This window comes from Euphorbia lathyris, chromosome 7 (genome assembly GCF_963576675.1).
Source record: "Euphorbia lathyris chromosome 7, ddEupLath1.1, whole genome shotgun sequence".
Classification (NCBI taxonomy): Eukaryota; Viridiplantae; Streptophyta; class Magnoliopsida; order Malpighiales; family Euphorbiaceae; genus Euphorbia; species Euphorbia lathyris.
In genome coordinates, this window is record NC_088916.1 from 35,584,624 (window position 1) to 35,594,661 (window position 10,038).

A 10,038-nucleotide genomic window follows, 5' to 3' on the forward strand; every position below is an offset into this window, starting at 1 on the left:
AATCATGCTGGTTGGGCGACGCCCAACCTCTGTTGGGCGCGCGCCTAACTGGTGTTGGGCGGACACCCAACGCAGGTTGGGCGACGCCCAACGCAGGTTAGGTGACGCCCAACCTCTGTTGGGCGCGCGCCCAACTGGCGTTGGGCGATGCCCAACCGCTGTTGGGCGACGTGCAACCTCATTCGGGCGACGCCCAACCTCATTCGGGCGACGCCCAACCTCAGTCGGGCGTGCGTCCAACTACTGTTAGACGCGGCTCAACGTCCGTTGGGCGACGCCCAACGTTCGTTGGGCGTTCGCCTAATGGGAGTCGGGTGGCCGCCCAACGGGCGTCGGGCGCGCGTTAAACATCCGCTAGACGAGCGTTTTGACGCGTCGAGTGCCGTGTCTGGCGTTCGTGGGACGCTCGCCTGCCAGGGGGCGCTGTTAGTTGCCTACTAACCGACACCCAATCCTCTGGGGCCTTCTCGTGATTTTTATTTTTAAATTAATGGAATCAACCGCTTTAGCCATTTATTGTGGGTTTTTGTCATAGGTCCTCCGACTCGGTGTCTACAGTTGCCCCTACTTTTCTATTTTGACAGTGACCAGTGTGCTTTTTCGAAAAAACTTTTTCGTGAATGCGACACATGCAATGGAAAACATATTAAAGTAAAAGACACGTGTAGAGTGGGAGGAGAAATACCTGATCTCCATGTCGCAAGCTCCTATCTCGTCTTCAGTTTCCACACCGACCGTCCGATCCTAGTCTCTACATCGACCTGGCGAACATTTCTCCCAACAACCCCTGTCTCGCAGGTACCTAGCTCTTTCTAGCGACCCTAGTCTCTAAATGGACCGCATGTTATACAGCTCTTTCTAGCGACCCTAGTCTCTACATCGACCGCAGGCATATGGCTCTTTCTAGCGACCCTAGTCTCTACATCGACTGCATGTATATGGCTCTTTCTAGCGACCCTAGTCTCTACATCGACTGCAGGTTATATAGCTCTTTCTAGCGACCATAGTCTCTACATCGACCGCAGGTTATATAGCTCTTTCTAGCGACCCTAGTCTCTACATCGATTGCAGGTTATATAGCTCTTTCTAGCGACCCTAATCTCTACATCGACCGCAGGTTATATAGCTCTTTCTAGCGACCCTAGTCTCTACATCGACTGTAGGTTTGTATCTTGTTTAAGTCCCTAGATTGACCCTAAGCCGTGCGTGTTTGGGCGATTTTGAATTTCGACCTATTGTCGTCTGCATTTTGACTGGAGTTACTGTCCCGCGTACTGAAGTCGTTGATAGGAATGACCTTATCCTTTCGTCTGGAGCCTTTTCGGGCTGAAAATTATTTTCCTGTTGGCTGTCGTCTGTATTTTGACTGGCGCCACTATTCTGTAAATTTTTCCTGTCGTCTAGAGTCGTCTCTCTTAATAACAGTCACTGTTTAGCAAAAACGCAGGCTGAAACGGACTGCCGATCGGAGATTTGTGCGCCTGGTAATTATTTATTTACTTTTCACCTTTATGTCACATCGTACCTTTTTCTCTTATTACCATAATGCCATTTTTTACCCTTATAAAAGGGTGGTGGGAGTTCATTTCAACCCCACACCTTCTCTCTCTTCTTCTCTCTCTCTCACTAACATTTGAGTTCTTCGCGATGGCGTCGAGAAAACAAGACGGCACGAAGGGTATGAAGGCGGTCTTCGAGGATTTGTCAAGCGGTGTTCCTTTCCAGAACCCCGAATCTCACCTTAGTAGGACCAACATAAATCGGGTAAGTACCTCTTTTTCTTTCGCGAAGACTTTTAGGTTTTAGTAACCCCGTTTGGACATTATTTGCATGCTAAATTTTTCATGCATGTGAACAACACATTATGATTTTTGGAAAGAATGTGAACTTTATACACGTGAATAGTGAAAACGTGGATAGTGCACGTGAAAAGTAAAAACAACGTGAATAGTAAAAACGTGAATAACGCACGTGAATAGTAAAAACGTGAATAGTGCACGTGAATAGTAAATACGTGAATACCGCACGTGAATAGTAAAAACGTGAATAACGCACATGGATAGTAAAAAACGTGAATAATTGATGAGCGATTTCCGCAAGTGCACGTTATACGCTTGTAGTAATAAAAGATATCGAACCCACAGGGAACGCTTTTTAACTAAAATTTATTTTAGTTCAGTTTTATTCTCGACTTTAGGTTTAACTTAAGAAAATCGTTTAATTAATTGTATTGGTTTGTATTGGTTAGGATTAGATGAGAATTATATGTTGAACTTTAGAGAACAATTCTGTCTTGGGATTTGATTACAAGACAAAAACTTTCGTGTTTAGAATAAAAAGTGTATAAAACTTATTCGCATTAAGCAAAGAAAGCAACTATAACTTTGGTAAGATTATGAACATGTAACAATTCAAGAATTTATGCAATTAAATGGCTTTGAACCGTAGAAATCTCTCTGGATCGGAGCAGATTTCTACCTTAATCAAATTGGTATTTTATATCCGATAAGCCGCGCTAATGATCATATCATCCATAAAAACTAATTCTTTCAAGTGTTCAACAAAGTTTCCTTGTAAATATAATTGTGTAAAACGTTTTAATGAAAACACCAGTTTATTACTTTGAAAATCATTTTGTCAGAATAACATCAAAATAACAACAGAAAGAATATATTGAATAAGATAAATGTATTATTAGTGAATTGTGAATCTTCACAAGTTAACAGAGAGGAAGAAACATGGATAGCATTTTGACGAAAACTTTGAGATCCGGGTTGTCAATCTTTCCCTCAAACTCCGTAGGTTTGTCAGACCCTTTTGCGCTTCAGCCGTTAGTTCTTCTCGCTGAATCTTCGGAATAGAGACCACTAGGTCCACTACCAGAATGAGAACTTGTCTTTGAACAATCTTTAAAACTAAACTAATCACTACTGTGTTTATAACTAATCTAAGAACAACTTGTGTACAACAAGTTTGCTTTTACAGAAATGTAAACTAATCTGACTCATTTCTAAGTCAGAGTTTCTTCAACATAATATCTACTCTCTTTCCATAACAAAACAACTCACATAACCAACTCTTAATTCTGAAATGAATTCACTTATTTATAGTTGGTGAATGGTTGTAATTGAAGGGTCGTGTCCGCTGGTGAAGGGTCGCTTTTATCCAAACGAACAGACGCGTTTTTTGGATTTTAGACATGTGAAAGCTGTGCAGAATTCTTCTTTGTCTCAACTGAGATTTTGAGAATCTCAGTCGTGACAGGGGGCATTGGAGAAAGCTGAAAAACTTTGATCTTCGGTGTTTGAGATTAGCGCGTCGCGACTGAGATTTTGAGAATCTCAGTCATGACAGGGATGTTTTCCCCCGTCTCTCGGCTGCTTTTCGTCTCCTTGAGTCGGTCTTCTGATTAACACATACTTTTGGCACGTAACTTAGGTTTTTCCCTCGTTTTTGCTCCGTTTTAGCTCCTATTTGGATTTAACCAAATAATTAAGTACCTTGCATCAAAGAAGTATATAAAGACGTAAAAGTACTCTAAATGAATATAATTAGCACGATTTCAATGTAAATTTAACGTATTTATATATGATATTTTAGGTATATTTTGGGCTTAACAAACTCCCATACTTAAGCTTTTGCTAGTCCCGAGCAAAATTTCACTGAATTTATTCTTTAATCAATCTCTTTATAAATAGAACATATATCCATATATTCCTTTTTAAATTAGTTAAACCGAAAGAAAAACTTTTCATGGTAAATTTATACGCAAAGTATCAAACTAGCTAGTGTAAAAGAGATATATCATTCGTCTTGTATCTCAATTTTTATATTGAAGTATTCGGGACGGTGTAAGCACACATGTTTTTTAATCTTTCGTCTCAAGGCATTTCAAAGCACAAAATTTCCTTTCCCAAACCTAAACTATTACAAATATAGATTTATTAAGGACTTAGGTTTAATATATTTACTTAGTCACACCCGTGATAAGGGTGGTATCGTCCGTGACTTTATATGAATTAATTTGCTTTTGTGTTCGTTTAAGAGGTACCGACCATGCCATGGGTGGACGCAGTCTTTACTTAAAACTTTAAACACGTTTAATTTTGCTTTAATTTCTAACGTTCCTTTCATACCTCGACCGTGATAAGGGTGGTCGCAATCGTGGCTAAAAGTACCATTTGTTTACTTTTTCTTTCCTTTCATACCTCGATTGTGATAAGGTTGGTCTCAATCGTGGCCAAAAGTTAAGAATACAACTACTTAATTTAATTAACATGTAAATAAAATTGGGAAAGAAAAATAGCACATTCATCCTATATTGACTTGAAATTCAACATGTATTATGGCTAAAGTTTCCTTAAAAACTTCAATTGGTTTTTAATGTAAGACGAAAATCATACCGAGCTAAAAAGCTAAAGTTGTTAGTTTGATTTATGCCTATAAACCTAATTGAAAATTGAAAATAAGATTTATATCTATCATGTACTCATGATATAAAATAGAGATTTGAAACTAAAGAAATTTTACTTATATATATTTACTCGAGACGTTTTGATAAAATCGTTTCGGAGATTTGTAAAAATATTTCAAAAAGATATTGCCCATATAGAAATATTATTTCTAACGATAATGATAACCTTAAAATATGTTAAACATTATTTTGAAAATTGAATTATTTGAAACATATGAAATATATACTTAACAAAAATTTATGTTTATGAAAAATGTCATTGTTTTTGAAAAATGTTGCACTTTATATAAAAATGTAATGTTGCATTATGTACATTACTAAAACATTAATAACAACATGCATTTATACTTAAATAAATAGCATTCATTCTCATTGGTTGCATTCATTCGTACTTAAAATAAATAGCATATGAAATATCTCCTCTCACACTTAATTTGGACCATGTCCTCATTGGTGCAAAAATTGATAAAACACGAAAAATAGTACGAAATTAAATCATACAAATGGGAATTAAAAATATTGTACGAGAACAATCAAAACATAATAATAAAGATAATTGTACCAAACATAATTAAAAATATTGTACCAAACTTAACACAACATAATAAAAATAACGAAAATAAAGTAAAGATGGAAAGGATAAAACCTATCAAGGTGAACTCGGTGGTGAAGGCGTAGTCTCAACTCCTTGGCGTCGGAAGAAAGATAGCAACCGGCGACGAGTAGACTTGTGCTCAAGTCTCAAAGTAGTGATATTGGCATCCACCATGTTTATCCTCGAACTCATTTCGGTATTGTTGGCAACGACTTCATCTAACTGCAAATTCATTTGACGGTTATTCTCGTTCATTTGTGTCAAAACACGTTGCCATCCAACTTGTTCGTCAATATTTGGTTCCTCATTTGCTTGCTCTTGGGCATTTGCATCAACATTCTCCTCCTCTTCCTCTTCATCAAATTCCTCATCATGTTCCTCATCATCTTCTTGGGCACCTAATCCTTGAGAACTTGAAGCTTCACCACCCAAAGTAGCAAAAATACGTCTTGTACGATCCTCGTATAAATGCGGGTGGTCCCAATTTTTTCAATAAATTGGCTCTTTGAAGTGCCGTGATATCCAAGGAAGGCAAACCAATATGAGGCAACTTTTGATAATCCGCTAATTCACCCCGAGCACCCAAAACAATGCCGGTAATTAAATTACTCATTGACACTTGCTTATTACGTGAAGCGGAAGCTCGGACCAAATTAGTAAATATCATTCCAATACTATCAATGGTCAAATTCTTAAAAATACAATCTAACACAAACAAGTCACGGATTTGCACCTTTGAACTTTCAACCCGACCAAATAAAGAAAAGGATAAAAATTTGTGAAAGAAAAAGATACAATTATCCTTAATTAATTTACTAGACGTGTTTTTCGGATAAAAAACATCTAAGCCGGTTAAAGATTGCCAAACCGTGTGTGCATCAAAAGTCGTTGGTTTTGAATAAAAATCTTGAGTAGGAAAACCAAACCATCGGCCCATCACCGTATACCCGACCTCAAAACGAATACCATTATTTCGAAAAGAAATAATACCACGGTTCTTGTCATAATTGAGAGTAACTAAAAACTCCACAATATGCGATTTACTACTAGGAAAACGCATACTAGCAAATTTTGTCCAACCAAGAACGGATAAAAATTCATCAATACGTTCGGTAAAAGAAAATACGTTTACCGTGTCAGTATCGATAAAAGGCATGTCGATGAACTCTATCTTGGTATGAGAAAAGTGGCGAAATTTACGGCCCTTAGCCTCCGTCGCAATATCGAATGGTGCTCCATATTGAACTCTTAATCTATTGACTTCAGTGGCTTTGGTTTTGTTGGCAACACTTTTTTCTCTAGGCATTTTTGTGTCATTTTGGTGAAAGAGATGAAGAGATTTGAAAGAGATAAATGGTAGAGTAAAGATAATGGTGGTGATTTAGGGAAGAAGAAGATGAATAGGGTAAAGATATATTGGGAAGATGAGTGAATCTTGGTTTTGGGAAGAGTAAAAGTTGATTGATTGGTGTAAATAGAGGTGATTTATATAGGTGTAAGTTATAGGTATTGATTATGATAGATTAATAGGTATGTAATTAGAGTAGGAATAGGAATTAATGCAAAAATCACCCCAAATCCCGTCATACATGTCGCGTGTCGCGACTAAAATTTTCAAAATCTCAGTCGCGACAGCAAGCCTTCCAGGGGATGTAATTCTCCTAAAACTTGGTTCTTTCGCTGTTTCAACTGAGATTTCAGAATCTCAACCGAGATTCCGGAACTGCTGGCTAAAAATTGGATATTTTTGACAATATCAACATGATTAATTCAACTCCTTTTGTAATTAAGTAACATTAATGCTAAGTTTTAATTCCTGAAAACAAAACTGAAACATTAATTTGAAGGAAAACCTAAGGTTTTGCCTTAATTAAAAGATACATTAATGATGAAAAGAAACTAAAAATTTATTAGTCATAATGAAGATAATTACAATGAATACCTCATTAGATATATACATAAAAACAAAACATCTATGTACAAAAACATCAAACATATTTACACTATGTACAATCAAACAATAGAAATTTAAACAGTATCCCTATGAATTGGAATACGGCATGCAGTGGCCCTGTCAATCTTCGCTTGTAGTCTTTCTCCAGGAGAAAGAACTTTTGGACCAGAACGGAACTCTCTCTTTACAAGTCCCTCACTTTCCAAAAACTTGTAATTAAGAATAGGAAAGGGTTCCTTATCAGTCCAAGGAACAGAAACTGATCCCTTGGTTCCTAGAATTATTCCACATATAATATTCCCAAACCCTATTGCGCGGTTCTTCGAACGGGAAGCGGCAACTAATCCCTCCATCAAAATCTTTGAGGAATTAACTGTGTTACCTTGGAAAATATCACCTAGCACATACAAATATGTATCCTGCACGACACTGCTTCTGACTCGACCAAACAGGCTATGATAGAGAAATTTGTGAAGATACAGTATGGAGTTAGAATTTATTGATTCGTTGAAGGCAAGACGTGGATTGAATCTCCAAAATCCCGTCAACATTCTCCATATATCTATAGAAGTCATATCTCTGCCAGGATGGTGCGGAGTGGTGTCCCGTGGCGGAAAACCAAACCAAGAATGAAGTTCAGGATATCCAAAAGTGAATATCTTACCCTCACAGCAAAAACTGAGACGAACACGCCTCTTATTGACAAAACGAATAGTAGACAGAAACTCTAGTACCCAGTTTCCAATAACAGGAAACTTCATGGATACAAACTTGGTCCATCCCAAGTTTGTCAGATAGCGATTCATGTCATCGCTTATCCCGAGTTCTTCATTCAGGAACTCGTCCATATATAGCATTCCACAAAACTGTGCATATCTAAACTGCAAATATCATCTCCCCTCATCATGATTGTAGATGGGAAACCATGCTCCATAGCGTGAAGAGATATCAACACGCTTCCTTCGAGCAGAAGTGTTCTTCCTAGCATTTTTCAGAGATTTGGTCATATTTGTGAATAAGATTGTGTCTGTAGCCTTTAGAAATGAAGAGAGAAACTCAGAATTCTGAAAGAGATGAAATGTAATGAAGGAATTCTGAATCTATAGGAATATATAGGTTACATAAGTGAAAGGTTGTGTCTGTTAAGAATAAAAGATGTCAAACTGATACCTTTTGGATAAAACTGACTGAATATTTCACTACTAGAAAATACCTATTTACTGACGGAATTCTTTGACGGAAAAAATTCCGTCAGTCATATCTGACGGAATTCCGTCAAAATATTTCCGTCAACATTGCTGACGGAATTTTTTGACGGAATGACAATTCCGTCAAACAATCATGGCAGGAAAATTCCCGCCACTTTATTTGACGGAAATTATTCACGAAAAGTTTTTCCATCAAATGATTTGGTGAATTCTGACGGAAAAAATGTACATTCTGACGGAAAATTGTCAATTTCGTGATTTTGAACAATTAATATATTTTCACATTATTAAACTAAAAATCATATTTTTTTTAGTTTATTTTTTTTATTTTGGTTGAAGATGGATTTATAAAATTTATATATATATTTACGTAATAAATTATTAGTATTATATAACTCTAATGCATTTATATAAGAAATATATGTTTAAATTCAATTGACATTTTAATTCTAAGTTAATCGATTTGAAAATTGGTAAATAAATTTGTGCTTTATTTACTATACACATGATGTCAAAATTCTATAATCATATTACACTAAATATATAGAAAATGAAGATTAAAGAAAATAAAAAAAACATTGAAAACAGTGGTATCATTTTGATAAATTTTAAATTCATCCAGATATATAATTGATAAATTATATATCATTATATTCTTAGGGAATGGGTTAAATTGAAACTTAAATAAGTTAAAGGGTGGTAATTGTGATGGGGAAGGATCTAATCGAGTGAAATAAAATAAAGGGGGTCGAACTTAAAACATAAAAAAACAGGAGGGGTCAGTTCGTAATAAATGAAAGTATGTATGGACTGGTTTGAGATAAATAGGGGTATAAATTCATAAGTTTAGGGTTAACCCTAAACCTTATTCACACACAGCCGCCCTCTTTTTCCCTTCTCCTTGTTTCTCCATCTTTCATAAAGAAAAAACAGCCATGGCCGGACCTTCTGCCACCGTCGTCGTCCATGGTCGTTCCATCCTCTACATGGGCTGTTCGCGTTGTCTGCCCGCTGTGCGTTTTCTTGACTGTTTAGTTGCTTCGTCTCTACTGCCGTTGGTGTCGAGGTAAATCGATTCTTCTTCTTTTTCATATTACGTTTTGGTTAGATCTATATTGTTTAAGCTATATACTTATCTTGTTTTGACTTTTATGTTTCCATTAGATCCATGCTATACAACTGATTTTTATTTCTTTATTTTATTATTTTTAAAAACATGGAGGGGTATTTGGATGTACAAATAGATTGAGCAAGCCAAAAACTCACTGTTTGATGTTTTGAGGAAGAAAGTTCAGTGTACTTTTGCTTTTTCTTATTGTTTCATTATCATTTTAGCTCATCTTCTTATTTCACTTATTTTGGAACTATTTTTTTTTATTAGATTAGGCATTAATCATTTTATTTATTTTTTATGTGGATGTGTATTTTCTCATTTTTGTATGTTTTTTTTAGTTTCAACAGGAATTTAAGGACTTTGATTTTCTTTGTGGCTTTTTTGCATCTTCTGATGTAGATTTCTATTTTTTAATTTGCTTTGAATATTAAAGAATATGAGCTATACATCTTCGATCCGTCTACGATCTCCTTTTATGGTGATATTATTTTTTTATTGATGACCATCCGGTCATCCTCGAGTTTGTTAACTATTTATATGGTAATGTTATTTTCTTAGATGACCATCCGGTCATCCTCTGACCTGTGAACTATTCATATTTAATATAGGTTCTTATTTTTAGTAAGATCTGTTTAGATTCAGTTTAGTTCCTTGTTTCTTCTTATGTTTAAAAGTTGATTTTTGTTATTTACA